Genomic DNA, 18,032 nt, shown 5'->3' on the forward strand with positions numbered 1-18,032 from the left:
GCCATAGTATGCTTAGCCCACCACTACGCCAAAGTACTCCAATGACGGTGGGTCCTAACGCTAATCCTGCTGACAGAGGTACAAAACAAACCAAACATGTAAACCAAACATGTAATCCAAACACATAGCACTGAGCCATACCTTAGACTGCAGACTGAGACAAACAGAACACACGGGTGGAGCACACCTTATAAAGGAAACAGAGCTGAAGCAGAAGCAAGGAATGGAAGATCAGAACAGAGCAAAAGGAAATCCAGGAATGGATTGTACCAAAAAAAGGGAAATTGAAACAAGAGCGAGATATGCAGCTCCGCAGCCTGGGAAGGACGTGACAGCTAGTCCCGCACCCTCTGGTGGCTAACCCTGCCCATCATGAAGCCTGCTAACCAGGCAGTGTACAAAAAATCGAGACTGTTGGCTGGTATGATCTTGCAGTAAAGCTAGTGAAGAAAATATTGAAGTCTATATTTTTTTCTTGACTAATAATTAGATTTACATTTTTTATTTAATCTATGGGTTTTTTTTGCTGCTGTGATGATAACACAATTAATATATTAATTTACATAAATATGTTTTGTTTTCTTCTTTATATGACATCACACTTCTTTTTTTTTAAGTGGGTTTCAAATTATAGTTAAACACAATTATTTTTGTGAAATTTTAAGCAAAGCATAAAATGTCTGCAGTCTTTTTTATTTTTTATGTGCTGTTGGCCTACAAAAACCATATGCTTGCTATTAAGTCATGTTCACCTTTTGATATTTTTTTTTCTTTTTAATATTGTTTTTCCTATGGAAATACTGTTTTAGTTTTATGATTTTGACTTAAACATTTTTCATTTTTTATAACAATTCTAAGCTCTCCACTGATTGATTTTTCTTGTATTTCTCTGGACCTAATATCATATTTTTGACATGACAACTTTAATAGTGTTTGACTCAACATAAATATGAATCCCAGAGTAGTTGTTATCATGTTAATCCGAAAGGCAGGGCATGGTTTCTATCCATGTCACTTTCTGATTGTTCCCAAAGGACGATATTCTTGGAAATGTAAGAACAATCTCCAGGTCAAGTCATTTCTTGCAGTATTTTCCCAGATAAGAAAAAAAAAATACTTCCAGATGTTTTACGTGTATGTTACATGGTGAAGCCAAGTATTCCGGTCAAAGGTTTATATGTAGTTTAACCCACTAGTGACAGATGCACCACACAAGGTGATAATTAAAGATCATTACGTGTGGTTCTTCTGCCCCTGGTGGGTTAAATGAAATGGGATCCGCTGACCAAAATACTTGGTTCTAGAGTAAAACATCTTGTTAACGGTAGAATTCTCCGATCCCTTGTGATTGATCAATTACCGTTTATCTTGGTGAGTCTAACCTATATGCTCAATCTCATGGGTCTGCAGGCTGTTATTGGCTGGAAATGTTCATATTTCCACTCGGCAACTGCTTATAACAATGGACATCAACAGGCTTAATTGGAAAAAATTGCTATAATAGACATCTTGACCTCTTCTGTGCATACGTGTTTTTGGATCTGCTGTAATTAAGGTAGGTCTGGTACCTGTTCTTCTTTATATTAGGAGAGGGTAGATAAAACAGCGGCTATGCATACAAAGGTACAAAGTTTGAATAGTGATGTTATCACCATATTTGGAGCTTTCTTCTGGGAGTGGCTTTTTGAGGGGGTGTGGCTAGCTGGCCATGTAGGCAGGGCTAACCATGTGTGGGCAGGGACAGCCCCATACAGTCTTGAGTAGAATGGAACATGTGCAGGGAGTGGGCACGGCTAAACATCACTACCCAACCCAAAGAAAAAGAAAGGTGACTTGGAGACCCTGGTAAGCAGGGCTACTCCCTGAGACTCCTGGTTATACCCAGAAAGTTCCCAGATACTCTTATCACCCTAGGAACTAATGGATAGGTCCAATCAGCAGACATACTTTAAGAGGGATAAGATCTATTGTCAGAATTTCCCATTGAAATCCATTTTGAATTCGTAAGCCCCTATTTCTGAGCTTTTTACAATCTGTAAGGTAAGCAGTTCTACGTGAATATTGAATGGTAACTTGGGATACCATTTTGATTGGAGACACGTAAAAGTAGCACAATGGCAAATAAATGTATCTGGATCAAGAACTAACCTGGGAGTATAGGACCACTGGACTGTGTTAATTAATGTTATATGAAAGTAACTTGATCAATTGGGGAATGAAAGTAGGTCACTGAGATCTTAAATAATGATGTGAGTTACCTAAACATTGACAGTGCTTGGAGACCTCATTCCTATACATTTAAGGAGGACAGGGTATGTTTGTACATCACAGTCAGTATTAATTATTTGTGACGTATTTGTGTTATTTCTAATCATCTATTATTCAGAGTGGCCCAACTATTTTTTACCTATCTAAAAAAATAATTCCACAGCGTAAAGTGAATTTTTAGACAACATTACAATGCGTTCTTCCAGTCCAGTCCATATAATCAATGTGTGTGTCTCTTCCTCTAGCTGTGTCTGTGGACTTCTGCCCACCTGTTCTTAAAATATTTATTTCCATTTTAGTGACACCAGAATTTCCATTCTTTAGTGATACCCTTTGTTTTTGAGAATGGTCTATGATTTCTCCAATACAGCTGTATCTTATGTTGGACACCATTATCAGTCCTATGTAATTAATCCACACCATTGGGCTCTTGCATGATCCTGAGCCTTCACATGCAGCCCCAACTCATTTAATCTTCTTTGCATTTTTTGTTCTGAATCCCACAGAAGCAGACATTTTCCACTTTGGTTGGGAACAAATTATAACGCTATGGGATGTTGTCTTATTCATGTCATTATATGAACTTTGGAGAAAATCACCATCTTTTTCCCACAGTATGTCCTTTCAACACAAACCTTATGGCAGTAGTCGCATAATGTAAACATAATGATCCTGAGGAGGGTTTTTTTTCTGTTGTGCTTCACTCTAGAATTTAAAAAAACATAATTAGACAACTAAGTGCATTGATTTTATACAGATTATGTACTTCCTTTATCCAGTATCTCCATCGTTTTTAGGAAGCTGCTGCCCTTCTATTGGCATACCCGGGAACTCTGGGTGAAGCGCTGCTTCTTCGGGTCTCCGAGTCCACACAAAGAAAATCCATGTCACAGGAGTGGTGTTGGGTCACGCCCCACTCCCCGCCCACTTCCCTTCCAGAAACAGACAGCTTTCAATAGCACCACCCACTGACATCAGCGGGAACGCCTACCCGCATTCCGAATGGAAGAGCTTGGATGTTCCCAGATATGCCTATTGATGGGTTTGCTACTCAGCCCTACGTCCCTGGAAAGGTTGATGTTCTGCTGTAGGCCCCGGCACATATATTTGTTGCAATTTTCCTAGGTTTTGAGTTAAATATAAAAGTTAAAGAGCAGGGGTTCCTTTTTTTTTTTTTTTTTAATTCCTGTCTAGGGGCCCCTTCTGGTGTTTTTGGCTGCTTTATATATATATATATATATATATATATATATATATATATATATATATATGCAGTGATTTTCTTTGTTCGATGACACCAGGTATCTTTTGCATAGAAGGTTAAGTTATGAGAATTACTCAGGGTAAAAAAAAAAGAAGCTTTTCGCACAATATAAAAAATAGATTGAATGTTCCTGAAAAAATGATAAAGTGCAGCAAATTTATTCTGTGGAGCATTTCCCGAGAAAACGTTTGTTTATTAGGCACTCCCGGGTGAACTCCTGAGGGCATTAGCACTCCGACTATATAAAAAGCCCAGCTAAGCAGTAGTCCATGGCTGGGGTACAAATATACATTTCAAAGTTTCTTGTTATTAAAATATTCTTATTTTATCGTTGTAAATGGTTATAAGTATTTGGTATTTTATTGTTTCTATTAATGAGTATTCCAACCATACACTTTAGAAGACATTATGCTGATCTAGTGCTCATAACTGGACTCATATAATTGCTCTAGTATTTTTTCCTTTAATATAAAGTCCTAATTTAATAAATAGTAAATAAACATATCTTTGTAAATAATCTTTCTATAGGATTAATACAGTTTACGGGATGCATGCAGTGAGTTCATATTGAAACATAGACTGATGGCATAAGCCCATGTAGTCTGCCCATTTTTCCTCCTGTAGAGACTCAGACCTTAATCAATGCTCTGTCTTGTCTTAGATTCAGGATAGCTGTATGCCTGTCACAGGTATGTTTAAATTCTCTCAGCTGGGAGGCTGTTCCACTTACCTACCACCCTCTCAGTACAGTATCCAGTCTTCTCAGTATCCATTTCAAATACTGGATATAGAAGGATGATATATAAAAGTACTAAGGGGTTTATCCATTAATAACAATGTTTTAGGCTATAATGCTCATTCCCCTCCTATCAATCAATATTGGTTTTAAATGGGCATTAGTATCATTATTTACGGTAAGGAATGTATTGTTGTACATGGGACACTAAAGCCAATTTAGTCTTCCATTTGTATTTCCATTCCAACCGTCCAAGCACCAGCTCCCAAACCCACATGCATTTTTATTCAGCCAGGGAATATAATTTAATAGAGCCTTAAAATAAATACTTTATGCTCATGATTGCACACTTACGGTGTGAGCTTTTAATGTCGTGCCTGCTGTAGACGGTGCCTTCCAGATGGAGCTCAGAGACTTGTTATTATGTAGCAGGGGACAGCCGGCTGTCAGCTTGATTCCTAGTTTGAGCCCCGTAGCATCACGTGATTGCAATATCTGATGCATGGAAGTCCCTGATAGGCACTTGCAGCTCCTTTTTTTTTCAAAATCGATAAAACCCTGAGTAGATTTCGTAAAGACTAGAGACTCCGAAGCCGCCGTCACCAAGATAAATGGACTTTTTTTAATATTGAAGTATTAAGTTTAATGTGTCCGAGATGTCATGTTTGATGCATGGCTAAATTATCGCATCTCGTAAGTTACATCTTGGCCATGAAATGGAAACAAGGGTCTCTGTATTTATGGAAAGAAAGTATTAAATTGGTCTGCGGGTCATTTCTGAAGGGCAAAGAGAATGACATTTTTGCAAGGCTTTGAATTTTGTTCTGTCACTTTTTTTGACATTTTGCATCATATGTTTAATCAAATTATTGCCCCCTTTCCCCATTTGCTTTATTGAACCATAATTACTTGACTTTTCTCTTGTATTACTAATAGATGATTTCACTAAGCAAATAAGTCCAAGGATCTGTCACTGAATGAATAAAACCGGATATAATAGCTAAAACTTGAGATGTGGGACAAATTTTGCATGGAAAATAATAAGAAAGCATGTCCCGTAAGATATAATCGTCTTTTCTTAATGGATGCAAATGATTTATTTTTGTGTCATTTAAGTTCCAATGTATGATTTAAGAGACATGATCTCTTCTGAAGACATTAACTTAAATATGCTCACCAACTTTCAAATGTATAGCATATGTTGGAGGTGGCAAACCATCATCATCATCATGCCTTCCATCCACAGAACACCCCATAGAACTCTACATTAGAAAATAGATTGTTATAAATATTACACAAAAATGTCTACAGATACCAATTGTGTTGTGCTGGGAGATGCATCTTGAGGTTCTTCTGGTTTTGTTCTACTGTCAATGCAGATTTTTCACCATAGTGAACCTGGCCATCAACGATTGAGGATCTTTAAGGGAAACCTTACAATTTAAGAGTAATGTCCATCTGGTCATACTTGTTTCCATCCATCCAGAAGTGACATAACTATCTCCAGCACCGGCTTCCCCCTTGGCGCCATCTTTACTGCTATGCGCTTGAGCATGATGTCACATCCCGCCTCTGCTAGGTAGCCGTGAGCTATGGAGGTTGTGCTGGTCTGGAGGATTTAGCATGGTCCTCCAGAGTGTTAGTGGGCCAGTTGAGTAGATCAGCATTCTCCCTTTTATCAGGCTATGGAACAGTGGTGTAAGAAGGAGTCTCATCCCTAGGCCTAAGCTGAATACACTGCCTACTAGACCTTCTTCTAAACTGTCCATGGTACAGTCTATCCAAGCCCTTAACGAGCATACACAGGAACACACTAAACAACATAAAACCCTTATCTTAAAATTAAACTCTTCTTGTGAGCAACACCAATGATCAGATTATGGTTAAAGTCGAGTTATATTTTAGGCTCGATTCACACTTAATACATTTTGCCTCGCTTGCGGATTTCGAGCGCTCTCCCTCCTGCTATAAAACATCTAGGATTCTTTTTATTCTAGAACTTTGTAAAAGTTAAAAGCTCTAAGCGCCTTACCTGCTGGTTCGGAAAAATCCAAGCAAGATAGACACGGGATGCTGTTTGAAATGTTTAAAAAACCTTGAAATCAACTTGAAGGTCTTTAGCAGTAGGCGTAAGAGATGGTACTGTGAGATGACACCTCTGTGGCTTGTAAAATATTCAGAGATGTGTATGAACTGAACGTTGATTGTTGCTAATCAGCAGGGAGGTTGTTTTGTTGGAGATGTTGATCTGACGAGGTTAGAATCATCCTCAGGAGAACTGGTTTTTAACAACCAGATATAGTCAGCCATATGCAAGGAGCGCAGTTTGCAAACATGGCAATCACCAGTGCGCGTTATACTTGTAGATGATGAAAAATTTCCAGTTTGGCTGGCACGGGAGAGAAGCAATCCAGTTTGCTGACAAAAACAATCTAAGGGAATGTGTGAAATGCACTGAAATAATGAGTAGCAAAAGAAATAAATCATAGCCGTGTTGTACAAATGTTTTCTGCGACACGGGTAACCTCATCACTGTCTATTCTACTTTCTTAAAACAAGGGAGTTTGTTTTTTTTAAGGCGCTCCAGTGTTCCGCTGTACCTGAAAAAAAAATCCTATTTTTAGTAAATCTGCAGTTTAGTTCATTTTTCACTGATTTGACATTTTTGGTGCAACGGTTTATTTTAAAAAAGCAAATTCTGTACGCTAAATGTGGGCAGGTATAGGCAAAGTGTCCATACACAGGGGCAGGCCTGGACTAGCCATCAGGCTCACCGGGCAAATGGCCAGTGGGCCGTTAACCAACAGCAATCAGTGTTAGTGAGTGTGTGTGTTATAGTAGGTGTGTTACCTGCATTCTCCACGTGTTTTTTTTTTTAACTTTACTGAGATAGTGGTGGATAAATGGAACAGCTTCCCAGCAGGAGTGTTGGAGGGTAATATAGTGATGGAATTTGTACATGCATGAGATAGACATAAAGCTATTCTGAATCTAAGGCGAGCCAACGGGCAGACTAGACGGGCCAAATAGGTTCTTATCTGCCATCAATTCTACGTGTCTGTGTTAGTTATTATGCATGCATTTGGCAGTTGGCTTTACATACCCCAGGGTCAGAAGATGCAAGCCCATACCTGCTTAAGAAGTAAAAAATTCTGGTCCTAAATAATGTTATTCGTGTTTCTCGCGTGTGTGTTTAGTTAACACGAGGTGTCCATAAATCTTCGTATCGATCTCATGACTCGCCTGCAAGTTTTTGAATCCAATCTCTTTAATTATCATTCATTGCGCTTGTTAACAGAGCTCGTAAGATGCTTCTCCTGTTACTGTAGAACGTCAGAAAGCGCCTCCGTGCTCAGATTATATAGTGAAATGAGATATGTGTCATTTATTCCGTAGCCAGTCTCAAGCTTAACAATATATATGTTAACCGTTGTGATTCATAATATCCTGCAACTTGCTGGGAATGTGTTAGCGGTAAAGTATACCGGTATCAGCAAAATAAAACATGCTTTGGAAGATTATTCTTCGCTAATAAAATAGGAGAAGACGTGGATTAGGTTAGGATACATGAAAATCACTGCTGTGAATGTAAAAACAGAAAGGACTAACGGTAATAGCTTTCAGCCTAAAACATTGTAAAAATGAATTTTTAAGTCGATGTCGCTGCTGCTGTCAAAGCACAAAACCCATAACTCATTCAGTCAAAAGGACACCAGCAAACTAACAACAGTGAGGAGAAGTCGATGTGGAGGAATAACCACGTAGGAGGTCAAGGTGGCTACTCACATATATCTACAGAATACATACACAATTATTTACTTTAGGGAACTATAGAATGTAGGGTTTGAGAAAGTTAGACAACTGAAACATACAGGAGTAGAGAATGTGTGTGTGTTTATCATTGAGTGAAATCTCCCCACATCCAAGTATAGTTTTCTTTAACCTTCCTCCAACACCCCAAGAAACCTGCTTTTCTAACACTTCATCTTGTCAGGTGTTGAAGCTGAGGGTGAAAAATTGGACCTGGCGTTTGACGGCAATGGCAGCTAAATTACATACATGGATGGTGCCACTGGCTGGAGACCTTGGGCCACATGCTACACTTGTTTAGTCTGGCAGCCAGTGGCTGTGTGTTGCCCGAGTGCCAGTAAGGTTTGTGTGTGGCACCATTGCCCGTTTTGCCAGATAGTGTGGCCAAGTCTGCGTCCGGTCCTGGCAATTCAATCCATTGAGTTTTATAAACTGGTGATTCCCTTTGTAGTGGATTAAACCATAGGTTATATCACTATGTTATGGCTGAATGTGATGCCTTTTTATGGCGCCACCATAAAAAAAGATAAGTCCCAAAAGCTTTGGGACCTCATGAGTTTCTTAAAGAAGAAAAAGACCTCTGAAGGCCACAAAGTTACGTTCATCATTTCTATGTTACCCCAATAAGGTATTATCTTCAACTAAAGACCAGCCCCGGAGCAAGAAATAGGTGTAGGGGCACCATGACCGGGGAAGGAACGAGGAGCACCCCATGACCTAACAAGGGGTTAAAATATTGGTTAGATACATACATCCTCTGTGACTGCTTGGCCCCTGTGTGAACTTTTGCCCCCACACTCTGAATGTTCAGGAACAGGAAGAAGGGGAATGCACTGGGTGTCATCAACTAAATAAATTTGGGAACCTGCTCACAGATGAGCTTGTAGGTTTTTTAAGTAGGCGAAATTCCCACCCTCCCTTCCCTCTTTTTCTTTTGTTATATCGTCTTGTGTGGCGGTTGGTGTTTACATTTTGGTCATTGTTAATATGTGGTTGGCTGGTTCGGTGCTTGAGACAACTATCTAAGGTATGGTTGTACTCGTGGTGCACATGCCTCAGGGCGGAAGTGCAGAACACTCCCTGGGCGCCTTGCTCAGGTGATACGTTGGGTGACGTGTGGTTGCTGGGCTTTGGACGCCGGCAGCCTCTACAGGTGACGTGGTTTGTTACGCCCTTACCGGCCCTATAGATATACGGTGTTATATGGTTGGCTTGTAGCCAAGAATTTGTGGTTTATAACGTTTAAGAAATATGATAATGAGTGTCACGGTTGGGGATAATACCGGGATTTTGACCGTGGCCAAATTTATCCAAAATCGAACAATAAAGCAATTTTAATTACATACATTGTCTATGTGTCTTATTTGGGGAATGGGGCCGAAGTTGACGATACTAAGGTCATGACTCCATCCTCACTTGGACCAATACAACTATATCTTTAAGAGGTTATAGAGAAAATTAGAATTGGTTTATACACTTGAATACTTTTTATTGGAGACTTTTACGTGCTATAGAGTTGTGAATGTATGGGTACACGGAGGGCCTATCTATATTTAACGTACAGTTAGTGATCTCTCCAATTTGGCTTTAAGAATCACTAAAGCCACATACGTTCTTTCAGCTTCTACATAATGCTGACTTTGATCTCTCTCAATCGCACATAATGCTAGACCATGTTGTGATTCCTTTCTCCCTATATGCCCTCAAGGGCAACTTCACTCGGTTCGGTTTTAATTAGATACGTTCTTGAAAAAAAAAAAGTGTGAATACAGAATTGGATCTGCACCTGAAAGGACTTTTGCTTTATGAAAAAGAGATTAAATAAATAAAAAAAAGGAAGAATAGAACGCGGTTTCGGTGAAGTAGTTACGTGTTATAAACACTGTCTTAGAATTGCTGACTCCTAAAGGTCACGCCTTTGAAAATTGTTCGTGGAACTTTGCCAAATGTTTCTCTACATAACAAAGAGAATTGTAACAGAATCACACATATCGCAGCTCTTGAGCCTAAATGAAAAAATACAAATTTTTTAATCTCTTTATCGGGTCAAAAAGTGAGACTCCCACATATGCGCATGTTTTTTTGTTTTAAGTACTATTATTTAACATTAAAAGGTAGATAGATAGATAGATAGATAGATAGATAGATAGATAGATAGATAGATAGATAGATAGATAGATACAATTACATATGTATACATAAATATATTTTTTTAAGTACATTGATTGTTTAAGAGATCCGTGATGTGATAGACACTGCATACGGTATTTAATCTTTTGGTTGTTAGCTGATTGGCCAGTAAATCACATCAATCAAACTGACAACACAAGGGATATAGAGACTGGACGTACCTGTAATAAAATTGATAGAATAACTGTTATTAGGAAGTGAGCAGAAAATCAAACCCATTGTATGAATCCTAGTTAGTATCTTCCTTCACTTTGCTGGGGGGTAAACTCTAAATCCTTTACTGTGGCTTCAGGGTTCATCTGGATTGTCCACTAATCTGCATACCTGGTAACATCCCAGAGTAGGCTACCCAGAACTCTCCTACATATGGAAGAATGGCTTTGTGGGGAGTTGGGGCTAGCTACATGACGGGGTGGCCGAATACCTGGAGATAGAAGACACTGACCTGGAGTCTTGGAGAAACAAAGCCTCACTAGGAGACTCCAGGTTAATCCCGAAGAGCTCTCACATGTGTGGTGATCTGATCACAGGTTCACATGAAACCCCACAGTACTTGTTATTCATAGCTGATGAAGTAAATTGGTGCAACCCAATCCCAATGCTTTCCAAATGACACATGTAAGAAAGAATTTGAGACCTTCCTCATCTGGGATTCAACAGAAGGCAGGCCACTTAAGCAATTTTCATTCTCAGCTTGGCTAATCTTTCTGTTTTGTTAATAAGTGCTAATAAATTGCCCAGGATACTTTATTCTTCATGACACCATCACTCATTAAGTAACATTTAAGGTGTTGATTGGAAAATACATTTGTTCTTTATTGTGAATATAAACGGATCACCATGTATATGTATATATATATATATATATATATATATATATATATATATATATGCCTACGAAGCTCTCGTGGAAAACTAGACAACCGTATGATCGAGGTGTAATAAAAAGCAACTATTTTTTAGCCCTGCCTGTTTTCTTATATCTTTACAGTTAGACATTATGTTAGGAGATTTCTTTTGTGTAAAATCAGCCATTTACATAACTTTTTTTTTCATCAGTAAAAACAGATGTTATTGTTGAGTGGTATTAATTTGGAGATTGTAGGCATTGCATTGCATAGAAATACCGGACCCCGTGGCACTTCCATAAATACATATTTTGCATAAATGATTGTGATCACAGCAGTTTACTATCAAATTATTTGTTACTCTCACTAACAAGCCCGAAGACTGTTTTCATTCCTCTGAGTAAATCACTTAGATCCATATGTATTTAATGTGCTAATTTATTTTTCCTACATTATTATTTTTATGACAACTTATTTAAACAAAGCTATTATATTATTTGGTATCGTGCAACACGAATCCAAGCTTCCAATGCTGGTTTTTATTAGAAACCGGTGGATGCTATAATATATTACATCTTATCTTGCAAAATCTTAAACTAAAATCTAGTATTTTACATAAATATAAAAATATTTGAATATTAATATTTAAATATATTTTTATTATTAGCCATATATATTATTAAAATATGTTATACTACTCCTTTTTGCCTTAGTATAGTTATAGCTTCCTTATCAGATCAAATAAATAAAAAGTAAAAATAAGCCAATATCATATTTTTTAGGGTCTTACTAGTTTTGTAAATATTTCATCAATATACGAAAGGAAAAAAAATAATGTAAAGTTCTATATGGTCAATACTAAACTGTGATAAAATTCCTATACTCGTCTCTTGTAAATTAGTCCCCCCCCCCCAGGTATGGCAAATTGGAAGTCTTTCTTGGACCACTGGAAAAAAATTACATATTTTATTCAGGAGCCAACAATTTTTTTTTATAAATTAAAATATGTTCGGATATTTAAATTGGAAGGCATCCTTGTGTTTTAATTTGTCTTTCTTGTTATCTATGGAACTTAAGTAGAGTGTAAGGCAATGAACAGAGCGTGGATTTACATGATAATGCTATATTAATATAACAAATGTGTGAGCACACAGGGGATTCCAAATCCAACTAGAAATAGTATAATTCACTCAACTGAGAAAATTCTAATTTAGTGATCTAATTGAATACGAATACATAACGTGGGAAATAAGAACAATAATTACACAGAGAAAACAAGGTCTGCGGGGAGTTTTTGTGCTATACATGTAAGTTACATGCAGTATATCTGTAATAAAAGCATAATTACTACGTGTTGCTCTTTGGGACCCAAGTTCCGATGTGTTATTGTTTATAGTCGTTTTAGCCCAGGGTAAGCATTGGCACAGGGTAAGGAGGTTCTTTTATATTTCAATAAAACCCTACAAAAAAAGATTCCAAATGGATCCCATGTAGGGCTTTAACGATTACACACCATCGACAGCACACAATGAATATGAATGGTCCTACACTACTTTTCTAAGAGTTACCATTTAACAAGCGGATATAACCTAAAACTAGAGGGTCAAAGACCATATGTAAGGACGTTTACATTGCTGAGAGTAGTAGATAAGTGGAACAGCCTCCCAGTAGAAGTGGAATTTAGAACCTGCATGGGATAGGCATATGGCTATCCTGAACCTGGCTCCTTCCTGCAAGCGTTTTTTCTGTCGGATCTGCAATAAATCGCTCGTCGTCGTGTTTGAGTCTTAAAATATTTATGTGAAGGTGCAATTTCGCAGGTCGCACAAAAATAAATCAACGCTTTTTTGAAACTGACATCACAGGCATTAAAAAACAATTTGAAATATGAAATGATGAAAACGAAAAGCAACAAGTACTGGCTAGAGCCTTAAAAGTCTGAAATCCCACGCGCGGAATCGCTCAACGCAACTACATCCCTCTGTGAATAAGAATCAGAACGCTTCTTAAAAGCTGGACGGACTGTCAGAAATGTCTCTTTTGGTTCTTTGAGTAGAATGTGAAGCATTCAGATTGTTAGAAGCCTTTTTGCCTCTACTCACTTGCTGCTCATTCTGCAAGTCGACTGAAAGATCAAACTGATTTGTTTTTAGGTTTTTTTTGCGAATTGCGAGAACACGGAGCTCGCACTCTTCTGCGTTATCGTCCATTACTTTATTCATGCGTTTTAGAGTCTTGGGACACCATCTTCTGAAATTCCACCAGCTCGATTTTATACCCCGAGTTGCGTTTTTCTTAACTTTTAGGATGAGGTTTTTTTTGTAGAGCTGAATATTTGTGAACGTAATGTATATTTGTAGAGGTTAAATAGACGTGGAATAGATAACACTATGGAAAGAAGACAGGGCTTAATTGAACGTGAAACTGTTTATGGGGGGAATAGACCTAATGAGGGAACGAGCGGTGGCAAATTGGGAAGAATTGCACTGTTTGAAATCAGAAGTTCTAATACAATTCAAAGAAAGGACAGTAATTTGGTCAGAATAGGGATACATTGTCTAATGGTAATGGTCAGCGTGTCTAGCTTTTTATTCATAGGGAAAAGGTATCATGTCTTGGATTTGATGAGGTACAGTTGTTGGTTGATTGGCGTTTAGGTTTCACCCCTTCTTGCGAAAGACCTAGAAAGGTCGAAACGTTGTCTGTTTTGTGATGGAGTCAAAGTCACGGAATGCTTGTACTTCTGTAATTTTGGTGGGTTTTTGTTTATTCTTCTCTACCATTTAATAGCATGTGTTAGGTGCCAGGATTTCATGTTATGGGTTTCTGGTAAGTTGAAGGCAGCACAAGACCCTCAGAGAGCCACCTGTCTGACGGTTCAGTATATCAAATCTGAAAAATGTGCTCTTCGTCTTTTCTGACAAAATAAATCGAAACCAGTTTGGAAAAAAAATCTTATTTAAAAAAGCAACAAATTATAAGTCACTAGCAGAGCATACTGTATATTCACCTTGATAAGCAGTTTGTACTTTATGCAGCCTGGGATTGAAAGACAAGCTTCCTCCCGACGGAAACAAAGCTAGACAAATGTCATCTCTTGTTACCTCCACACTGAATTAATGTGCATAATAAATGGGTTGAATTGAAAGTCAAGTAAATTCAGCACGAATGACTAATAATGGACACGCCACAACCAGCCAACACGCTTTTATCTCGACATCACTGGCTTAATTACACGAGACATATGTAAGAGAATCACTGTGTTTCAGCTATTAGTTTGCAGCCATATGGTAAGATCAATATGGCACGGCTGATTATACGTTCTCAACAAAGTCACCAAAATGGCTCAGTGTGTGCTATTATGTTGCTCTGCTATCTCTGTACTGTACAGAACACTCCGATGTAGCTGTAATGAAATGCTGAAAAAAATATGGAATGTTTTGTTTCTAAATCGCTTTAGCCTGATCATACCTTTTTACTGATATTAAAGCAAAAAAATATATTTTATTATACTATACACTGATGAGTTATAGTCATCCACTTGTTTTGGTGTATTATGTATAAAGGCAGATAAAGGAAAGTAACCCAACAAGAAGAAATGCCCAATCGGAACATAGGTGCCAGTGATTTGCGCTGAGTTTAGTATTTTGAAGTTGGTATCCTAATCTCAAGGAGTAGAGCAGTTGGGATGAATGATTTTTATTAGAACAATGGCTTTTGTATACCTGACTAACATTCTCCAATCCAACATAGAACATATATCTGGATTCTGCATGGCACTCTACTGAGACCCCTCTTGACCGTTGATTTATTTAAGGTCACTATTCTTTGTTTCCTTCACAGTGTTGGTCTCTGTTGGACTGCACTCTCCTGGTTCCCACCCTACGGCACTGATCAGACTTTCAGGGTTTTCTTTCCCCAGTAACTTTTCCTCTCTCACTTGGCGTACCCCCCAGCTTAGTTCTAAGACCTCTTGTGTTTCCACTTTACACCACCTCCCTTGGGAAACTGACTTCAGCTCGACCTTTCTTCTCCTAATAGCCCTCCTCCTCTCTTTGATTGTGTCCCTAATTGCTTGAATGTCTACACAATTCCCGAAACGTGCTAATATTCCTTTCAGTCTCCCAAAATGACAATCATAACCATAATTTCTACAACACAAGCCATGGGCAAGCATTTTTTATTGGTATACAGGACAGTTTTCCATTTTATGATAGGCTATAGTCTGAATTGAGATTACGGTTAGCTGTTCCTTTTAAGTGAATCCCACCTGCTGGTCCATGTTTGACGCTATAAGTGATCTCAAAGAGGACATTGTGGCCCAAAAGATCAAACATGACATGCCTGTGGTCCTCATCAGCTGTCAGCAGCTTGGCTCTTGACTTCTGTGTAATGACTGGATACAAGTAGACAAAAGTAGAAAAGTGCATTTAAGTACGTAGAAGATGTTCATAAAACATACATTAAGTAGATAATGACAAGATCATTTTAGTCCTTAAAGTCTGATTTATCAAGCTCCTGGGATCAGGAATATTATAAAGATTATTGTCATAAAAAAAGAAAAGAGCTGGAAGCTTTTGAAACCTGCTAAGCTGATTAATAAGAACATCTTTGCTGTAATATTTTTCATGAGGTTAGGATGAAGTCTATATTATGCATGTAGGAAAGGAACACAAGACCTTTAAGATGCAACCTTGTTATTCATCAATATTCATACGTATCCTTTTTGCCTTTTCATCTCCTAATTTGAGAAGAAGGGCTTTCGCGAGAGTTTCAGACGTCAATTTTATTAGACATTTGCCATGATTAATTATTCTTTCCGCAACATTAATTGTACGAGCTGTAAAGTCATCGAACCTTTTCAGCACTATACAAAAGCCTACGAGGCACTGTAGAATTTGACTATTTCGGTGCATTAGCATAGACGTTGCTTTCGCATTCTGCTTCCACGTATGCAAATTGAATATCAATTGGTTATGCCCTACTTGCGATCCGGGCATTTTATTGTTATTTGGACTATGCTTTCTCGCAGTGACTTGAAGCTAGGCAGGCAATGTTGCAAATCTGTTGGCTTGAATTTACATACTATGCATCCCTAGGCAAGGCGTATGTTTTCTGTATGTAAAGAGAACTTGATGGTATGGCTTCTGGAACTCGGATATGTACCCATTTTGGGTGTTTGGACGTATCCTTTTGTAAGTAATCCAGCCTTTTTTTTATTTATATGGATACTTGTTACCTGTGTCAAATCAATATATCCCTAGTGTCCCAGATTTCACTGGGGACAGTCATGATTTTGGGGCACTGTCTTGTATTGCTGCTCCTTCTTTTGTAGTTTGTGGGATCACAGGCCAGTTCGTGGATCAAAGGCTTGCGAAACTGTAAAATAAATGGCGGGCCGTGCTCTCAGTGTATTACAGCTTCCAGGTGTTCACCTAACAAATCAATGACGCTAAGTGCCACGAGGTGGCTCTCCAGGTATGGTGAGCTGGTAGTGCCGACCATGAGCCCTCCTGGAGCCAGCTATGACCAATTCCGGCTCTGGCCAGCCCTTCCCCCATCACTGAACTTTCATCTTTATTGGTATTTACAGTTTGAAGATGATCAACTGCTGACATCTCTTGATGACATCAAAATTTTTTAGGTAGAGGAAAAAAGATTACAGTATGTTAATGATCCCAGAGGTTGATGTGGGGTCTCTAATGGGAGGTTATGGGACTCCGAGACATAGAGCCATTCAGGTTGGAAGATCCAAGAGTATATGAGAGTATATAAGAGTACATATACTCCCGGGGATAACCGGATATTGGGTTTTCTCCATTCCAGTATAGTTTAAATTCACCAACACAACAAATTCACCAACAATTCATGATGTAAAAAAAAGGAGGTCATTGAGGTATAGTCAGGGAGTCAAATAAATTCATAAAGGGGAGGGAGTGAAAAGGGTGACATCAATAAAAAAAAAAGAGGATCTACTGTGTGTCTTTTGCAGTACAGTTTTCACTGGGAAGATGCGATTGTAGGAATTATTTAACACATTATTTTTTTTACTAATAAAACGTAACACCATTATTAACCTTGATGTGTTCTTATCTCTTTTTTTAAGTACAGAAAGAATCTTCGTGAAAACTTTTCTGTATGCAAAATCTTGACTGAAATCATAAACTTCCATATGAGGAAAATAAAAAAGGGAATGCCATCTGGTGTATTAGATTATTCTATAATTTGCATGCCATGTGCAAGAAAACATGTTTAAATTGTAGAAATATGTTCGGTATGCCAAGGAAGTTTTCAAAATTAATAATACGCGCAATGGGATTGTTACCTAGAAATAAGTAGTTTTGTTATGTCTAAAAATGGATATTTTGTTTATTTCTTGGTTGAGTATGAATAATCTTAGGTTTGTTCAACATATATGATATTATGTAACAGTGCAGATATGGATCTAAGTAGTGGAGTATCCTATGTAGGACCAGCCCAACGTTGTGCCACCGATGCCCCCTCGTACTTACCCTTACTTGCATTAAAACATAGGAGTTGACCCAAAGGTACGTCTCTCATGAGTTGGGTCTGCGCTGATCCTATGCTAAGACATTGTATGGGTTCAAATTGGCTTCTTTACCTCACTCTTGAATTCTGCAACTTTCTAGAGAGAAAGTGGCCAATTCCTTGTCATTGTTATTGATCTAGTGGGCAGAGAGATCTGTGCCTTCCATGCCTCATATTAGGCTTCCAATACGTAATTTCCAACCAAAATGACTAGGGAATCCTGTGTGTGACCACAGATCGTTCAAAAACTGAAAATTGCATCTGCTGGTCTTGACACCAATAGAAAAAGAGATCATTATGAACATGTGTCTGTGAGCTAATATGTCCTTACATATCTCCGTTTTCTGCACATTTTCCATTACATTAC

General features: G+C 38.2%; 1 protein-coding gene across 1 annotated transcript in view; it reads left to right on the top strand.

Moving 5' to 3' along the window:
• LOC149298289 (protein diaphanous homolog 2-like) overlaps window positions 1-18,032 on the top strand; it is a gene marked incomplete at its 3' end in the record, with an annotated part of 441,418 nt that overhangs the window by 393,824 nt on the left and 29,562 nt on the right. The window lies entirely within an intron of this gene.

This window comes from Sceloporus occidentalis, unplaced genomic scaffold (assembly GCF_023333645.1).
Source record: "Sceloporus occidentalis isolate IW3139 unplaced genomic scaffold, rSceOcc1.0.p SCAF_34, whole genome shotgun sequence".
Classification (NCBI taxonomy): Eukaryota; Metazoa; Chordata; class Lepidosauria; order Squamata; family Phrynosomatidae; genus Sceloporus; species Sceloporus occidentalis.